The 7,462-nt window shown below is 36.1% G+C and overlaps 1 long non-coding RNA gene across 1 annotated transcript; it reads left to right on the top strand.

Moving 5' to 3' along the window:
- Positions 1-2,089: 2,089 nt before the first annotated feature.
- Positions 2,090-4,432, top strand: LOC128294126 (uncharacterized). Its single transcript, XR_008284389.1, has 3 exons — positions 2,090-2,283; positions 3,203-3,485; positions 4,129-4,432. It is a non-coding gene; the product is annotated as an uncharacterized LOC128294126 (long non-coding RNA).
- Positions 4,433-7,462: the final 3,030 nt, after the last annotated feature.

Genomic DNA, 7,462 nt, shown 5'->3' with positions numbered 1-7,462 from the left:
TAAAACAAAGTAAAATAAATGTATGTAAAAAAAGGAATAGATAAATAAATATAAAAGAAATATAATAGTGATAGTAATAATAATGCAAAGCTAATTAATTTAATAATATAATAATAATAATAGTAAAGTAAAAGGAAAATAATGAAAGGAAATACGGAAAATATATAAAAGGAAATAAATAATAAATGGATAGACAAATAAATAAATATTAGCAGCGTGAAAATGATAAAATAACAAATATTTAAATGAAGATAATAAGAACAACAAATATTTAGAAAGTAAGCATTAAAGTCCTTAATATATATGTGATATAATGTAACAAACAGATGAATAAACAAAAAAAAGAGACTGAAATGAAATACGCGCAAAAGTAGAGGACCGAATTGGGAATATTCCCACACCATCAAAACGGTGCCACTCCAACCAGTACTAAAATGTAATTAAAATAATATTTTGGGCGGAATTTAAAAGTAACAATGAGCTAATTTGAAAGGACCAGAAAGGAGGAGAGACCATTTACACAATTTGTCCCAAAAGCAGAAACATGCTTGGCCTAGTATTTGTGACGCCATTTCATCTTTGTTATTTAAGTTATTTTTTTTACTTTTTGTTCTTTACTTCATTTTTGTTTAAGCAAACAAAGAACACCCCACCTCCTTTTTCCCTTTTTTGGTTAAGGTTTCTAAACCCATTTTAGCCGCCGTCATTGTGGCTCTTTGAAGCCGCTGGGGCTTCCACCGTCGACAGTGGTCAGGGCCACCAAGATCCAGGTAAATTTTTCTATTTTCTTTTTATTTAAAAATGATTTATAATGAAAAAACTATGAGATTGAATCGAAAGAAAACAAAAAAAGAAAGAAATAAACTAAAGGAATAAGAGAAATAGAGATTAAAATCTACCTTTTTTCTTCTGTTGTTTTGCTTTTTGATTTTCAATACATTTGTCTAACAGTCTTTTTCTTTTTTTCAAAACAGAACAAAAGCCAAAGGAAATCAAAACTAAAAAATCCCCCCTACAATATTTTGCTTGGCTTTTTATAGCCATTTTACAAGTTTTTTATTACTACTTTTGCTATTTCCATTTTTGTCTTGCTTGTTTACTTTACTTTTTGCAAGGTGTGGAAGTGACTGGTGGGGTTGTCATAGGCAAGTGGCACCGAAAGTTGAGGCTAGGGTTAGGTTTCTTTTTTTTTTTTTTTAATTTGGGCTATATTATTGGGCTAGGGATTTTTATATTTTTTTTTGAATTTTGGGTTTGGGTAGTTGGGTTAATTTAGATGGATGTGGGCTGATTGAGGTTTAGGTAAGTTAGGTGGGTTTTTTTTTTTTGTTGTAAATGGGTTTAATTTGTGGTAGGCCAAAATTGGCCTGCAACAGCTGCCCCTCTTTGCTCATTGTCGTGTAACGGGAATAGAGCAAAGACATAAAGAAAGGCCAATTTTGCCCGGTTTTACCGAGTCTTGACTTCTTTGGTGCTCTTATTGCTCAAGTAGTCTCTTCCCAATCCACCGTATCTTGTAGCTTTGGTTCAATCCATTGCATCTTCAGAACTATGATTTGTAGCTTCAATCTACTTGTATCTTCAGGGATATAAAATTCGTTGTGATCTGCTCTTCTGTTGTATCTTCAGGAGGATAGGATCTGCAACTTCAATACGCTCCATTGCAACTTCGATCAGCTCCATTGTAACTTTAAGTGTAACGCCCCAATTTTCGGGAATTCTGTGAATGTTGACAAAATTTCATGCTTTGATTTTGTCATTTGTGAGTGAAATTATGAAATAGGACCTATGTGAAAATGTTTGAAAATGCTATAGGCTAAATTGAAGTGGCCAAATAAATAGGAGTGCAAAATAGGAGGATTTGCATGATAAACCTCCCATTTTACATGAAGTGGCCAACCATCATGTTGTTGTAGACAAAATGTACACTTGATATCCATAATTTATGGTACAAATTGATACAAATTGATAATAGGTTAGGTCAATGTTCCATGATAATGGGTTAGGTAAATGTTTCATGATAATAGGTTAGGTAAATGTTCCATGATAATGGGTTAGGTAAATGTTTCATGATAATGGGTTAGGTAAATGTTTCATGATAAGAATATCATGTCTTTTGTATTAAAGAATTAAATGGATGAAATATGAAGTTTTATTAAAAGAAAAAGGGGTGAAAAGAACAAAGTTTTGTCCATCTTTGTTCATCATAGCTGAAAGTTAAAGAAGAGAAAGGAGAGGAGAAAGCTCTTGAGTATTCGGTCATTAGAAGGAGGAAAATTGAAGGTAAGTTCTTGGTACCTTGCTTCTATTTTGAGGTTCATGAGTTCTTCTTGATTCTACCTTAACTCTTGAAGTATATTTTGATTTTTAGTTGTGTTGTGAGCATTTAGTCATGAATTAAAATGAAGGAAATGGTTGTTGTTTCATGTTCTTTTGATGAAAAATGGAAGATAGGTGAAGTTGAGCCAAACAAATGAACATGCATGTGCCTTAGATGCTAAAGGGAAAAATCGGCTAACATGTTGTACTTTAAAATGATGAAATGGAGATTATGCTTAAGTAAAAATCATAGATATGTGATGATTGATTGGTGATATACATGTTTAAATAACATGCATGCAAGATAGGTGTATGAAAGAGTGATTTGGTAATAAATCTGCTTGGGACAGCAGCAGTAATGTGACTTTGGAAAATCACCATAAATTGTGGGAGATGAATTAGAAGCTGAATAAATTATGTAATTAAAGCTTATTGAGTCTAGTTTCTAATGAAATAAACAAGAACATATTTTGAATTCTGTACAATGAGAAATTTGATTCGTAATGAAGAGTGGTCAGATTAGTCAAACAGTGAAACATGGGAAACTTTGAGAAAAATCTGGTATTGATTGGCTAAACCAAAAATTCTGAAAATTTTATGGATAAAATATATATGAGTCTATTTTCAGGGAAAATTAACGGCACTTGATTTGGAGTTTCGTAGCTCCAGTTATAAATGATTTAGTGACTGTTGCTCAGGAAGACAGCTTGCAGTGAAATTATGATTATGTGGTAAACATTGACAAAAATTTGTTAATGAGTTGCTTATTGATTTCTTATAAGCTTACTATGATCTGTAGGTGTGGTTGGCCGAATATTGTAAGGGATTAATACGTAGTTCGTATTTAAATAGTTAGATTAACGTGTTAGTAATCCAATTGTAGGTGGTTCGTGTGTGGATCTCACAAGATATCGTCGCAAAATGTGTGTAACTAACACCCTCTTTCTTAGTCTAGATCAAAAAAGTCGAAAAGCGAAATGCCGAAAACCGGTATTTTGTAGATTTTCGAGTGTGCGAATGCTCGTGAGGTAAATCGATTAATGTTTTTGGTAAGCTGCAATGTTTGGACTGCAAAGTGCATGATTTCTGTGCCCTCGATATTTTTGGGCTTAATGGGCCAAAATTGGAATGATGGGCCAACGGGCCCAATTCGGTAAGAACCCTCGGTATGTGATTCTGTTAGTACGTGAAAAGTAAGAATATGCATGAAAAACCCTAAAATAGATAAATTACTGAAATACCTTTAAAAGTGGAAAATTTACAGTTTTACCCTTAAGAGATAAATTACCGAAATACCCCTAGGGTTAAATTGACTTAAATGCATGTTTGACTGTTGTTTTTTACTGCATCCCATGTTGTTATTATCTGATGCATGGGACTGGGATATTGACGGAGGAAGTACTGAAAGTGGCTTGTCCACGTACTAGAGGCTTTGCCTCAATTTATCGTTAATCGAGCGTTAGGCAAGCAATGTGGAGTGTTAAATTTGGTGGGTTGAGCTATTCCCCACATGGAGTGTATGGCTGGTACGGGTGGAGTGTAGTGGTTGGTGGGTTGAGTAGTCTCCCCAAATGGGCTTGCATATGTTATTGATGTTGCATGTATTTTGAAATGGGCCTATGGGCCATACTGTTATCTGAATAAGGGGCTAAGGCCCAGTTTATTGTAATCTGAAAAGGGCTCTGGCCCAATACCACTGTTACCTGAATGGGCTTAGGCCCAATAGGCTTGAGCTGACTTGGGCTTTGAATGGGTTTTCCTTACACACTGAGTTTCCCCAAACTCACCCTTTTATTTTCATCCACGCAGGAAATCCCCAACCATAGTGGGCTTGGAGCTGTGAGGGAATTCGGAGTGGCCACCCGTTCTGAAAGTTTGATTTTCTTCTGGTGAACTTGACATCTTTTTATTTACGTTTGAATTTTTTGGGCTTTTAAATGTAATAAGGCCGCTTAATTATTTTTGATGGTTTTAATATGTATTACTAAGATAGGTAATACTTATTTTAACTGTTGAAATTGGATAGCTTTAGGGCGCGTTTTCAAAAACAACAATTGATTTCAAAATAACACGACAACAAGTAAAGCTTCCGCAATGAAAGTATTTTCCAAAATTAATCACTTTTCCTAAAAATGACTTAATCAAATCGGTTTCCTAGAAATATCCATGACGTTAAGGTGTGGCAATGGCGGTATGCATGTCTAGGATTGGATCCAAAGGGAGCTTGGTACTTAAGCAGTCCGATGGACTCACAACCTCTTTTCCGATTTCCTACCTGGTGCACAGCTTCCATTCACTTTAACCTTTAATGAATTAATCTTTTGAACATCAAGTACGATTTTCTGGGCTTAGAATGGAAATTTCTTTTTTACGTTTTTGATGTGGCATGCCGGATCCGGCCATAACTTCTGGGCCGGGTTTGGGGTGTTACATTAAGGCTCTGCTACAACTTCAGGGAGACAAGACTTGTAACTTCAACCTGCTTCACTGCAACTTCAAGGAGGCAAAATCTGTGTCTTCGATTGACTCCAATCTTTATCCTCGGCATGTGACCTGAGGCTCAACTCATTTCTCGCAATATGAATTGATTCTTTAAAACTAGACATTAAAAACAGAAATTGAAAATAGCTCAGCACGTGAGCCAAGGCTCAACTCACTTCTCACAATATGAGTTGATTTTTGAAAACAGAATTTACAAAACAGATTTTGAAAATACCTCGGCATGTGACCCGAGGCTCAACTCACCTCTCGTAATATGAGTTGATTTTTGAAAAGCATAATTGAAAATACCTCAGCGTGTCCTGAGGCCCAACTCACCTCTCACAATGTAAGTTGATTTTTTTGAAAATCAAAAATTGAAATTACCTCAGCGTGCCCTGAGGCTCAACTCACCTCTCACAATGTAAGTTGATTTTTTTGAAAATCAGAGATTGAAAATACCTCAGTGTGCCCTAAGACTCAACTCACCTCTCGCAATATAAGTTGATTTTTGACAAACAGAAATTGAAATTACCTCAGCGTGCCCTGAGGCTCAACTCATTTCTCGCAATATGAGTTGATTTTTTTGAAAACCAGAAATTGAAAACACCTCAACGTGTGAAACGAGGCTCAACTCACCTCTCACAATATGAGTTGATTTTTTTTATGATAAATTGAAAATACCTCAATATGACTTGAGGCTCAACTCACCTCTCGCAATATGAGTTGATTAAAACACAAAAATTGACAATACCTCAGCGTGCCCCGAGGCTCAACTCACCTCTCGTAATATGAGTTGAATTTTGAAAATAGAAATTGAAATTACATTAAAATACCAAAACCTGTTATCTGGTGGAACTCAGGTGTCTTTTCCTTTGATTCAGTACAGCTATCATCACATCCTCTTACTCTACTGGAGTACCTGTTTATGTCATGCATGATGTTATCATGATATGCACATGTTTGCCTTAAATGCCTTTATGCCTACATGATCATGCTATGCGCCTTGGGCTTGCTTGTCATACATCCCTTTCCGTCATGATTTTTGATGATCTGCGTTCATTGCTTTGACTTTTGACTTTCTCTTTAGACCCTGTACCCGTCCTCTAGCTTCACGACTAATCTGCATTTCTCAGATATCGCTCTTTTGCCCCTGACTGAACTTTGTCCTTGCTTTGAGGCTCTTGTACTTATCAAATTCTTATCCGAGTAATGCTTAGCACTTCTTGTGTTTAGAGTATGTCATTTCACTATTTATCATGTAAATGAACCACATAATGAGATGCATGAAAATGGTCAGGTAGGGACAAAAGGATACCTCACATTTATTCATTTCAAATGTAGCAGACAAAGAAAGTTAATCAATGATAGTAAAAAAAAGTGTCATAAAGAGAAAGGGGATCGCATTTCAACAAATACAAATGCTCTAGATATTCAACGCATGAACTCTTCCACGTTCCTCAATCAAAAATCTTTTCGAGCATGCCTTTCTTGCATAAGAGATTTTGAGTTTTTTGCTTCAAATACTGTAGTCTCTCTATTTGACCCACCGTTCAAAACGCCTTGCTTTTTAAGCCAGTGCTTGCTTCATTAGAATGCCCTTTCGGGTTTTCATCCTAATCTTTTGTGTTAATCAAAACGCCTTTTTCAGGTTTTCACATTGATCTCTCTCTTTTTTTTTTAGGCATAATACTTCTTCACAGCATCTGAATTCATTGGATTAGGTAACTCCTTCCCATCCATTTCAGTGAGAATTAAAGCTCTGCCCGAGAATACCTTCTTTACGACATATGGTCCTTCTCAATTTGGTGGCCATTTTCCTCGTAAGTCCTTCTGTATTGGGAGAATCTTTCTCAACACGAGTTCTCCTTCGTGGAATTCTCTTGGCCGTACCTTCTTGTCATGAGCAGCGATCATTCTCTTTTGGTACATCTGCCCGTGACAAATTGCCTTTAAACGTTTTTCTTTGATGAGGTTTAACTGTTCATATCAAGCCCGAACCCATTCTGCTTCCTCTAATTTAGACTCCATTAAGACTCGTAACGAGGGGATCTCAACTTTGATGGGTAACACAGCTTCCATTCCATAGACCAGAGAGAAAGGAGTTACTCCCGTAGATGTCTGTACAGATGTGCGATATGCATACAAAGCAAATGGTAACTTCTCGTGCCAGTCTTTATATGTCTTGGTCATTTTCCCAATAATCTTCTTAATATTCTTGTTGGCTGCTTCAACAGCTCCGTTCATCTTTGGGAGATAGGGCGGGGAGTTATGATGCTTTATTTGGAATCGCTCACACACTTTTTTCATCATCTTGTTGTTCAAATTCAAGGGTTATCTGAAATGATTCTTTTAGGCAAACCATATCGACAAATGATTTCCTTTTGCAAAAACCTGCAAACTGCAGTCTTTGTCACATTGGCAAACGATGCGACTTCTATCCATTTTGTGAAGTAATCAACAACCACAAAAATGAATCGGTGTCCATTAGAAGCTTTTGGGGAAATTAGCCCTATAACATCCATGCCCCACATAGAAAAAGGCCACGGAGAAGTCATGACGTGAAGGGGCAAAGGGGCTACATGAATTTTATCACCATAAATTTGACATTTGTGGCATTTTCGTGCGAAATTAATACAGTCACTTTCCATTGTCAGCCAGTAAT

The sequence above is a fragment of the Gossypium arboreum genome, chromosome 6 (assembly GCF_025698485.1).
Source record: "Gossypium arboreum isolate Shixiya-1 chromosome 6, ASM2569848v2, whole genome shotgun sequence".
NCBI lineage: Eukaryota > Viridiplantae > Streptophyta > Magnoliopsida > Malvales > Malvaceae > Gossypium > Gossypium arboreum.
The sequence above is the reverse complement of the archived record's forward strand: the minus strand, read 5'-3'. Positions and strand labels throughout refer to the sequence as shown.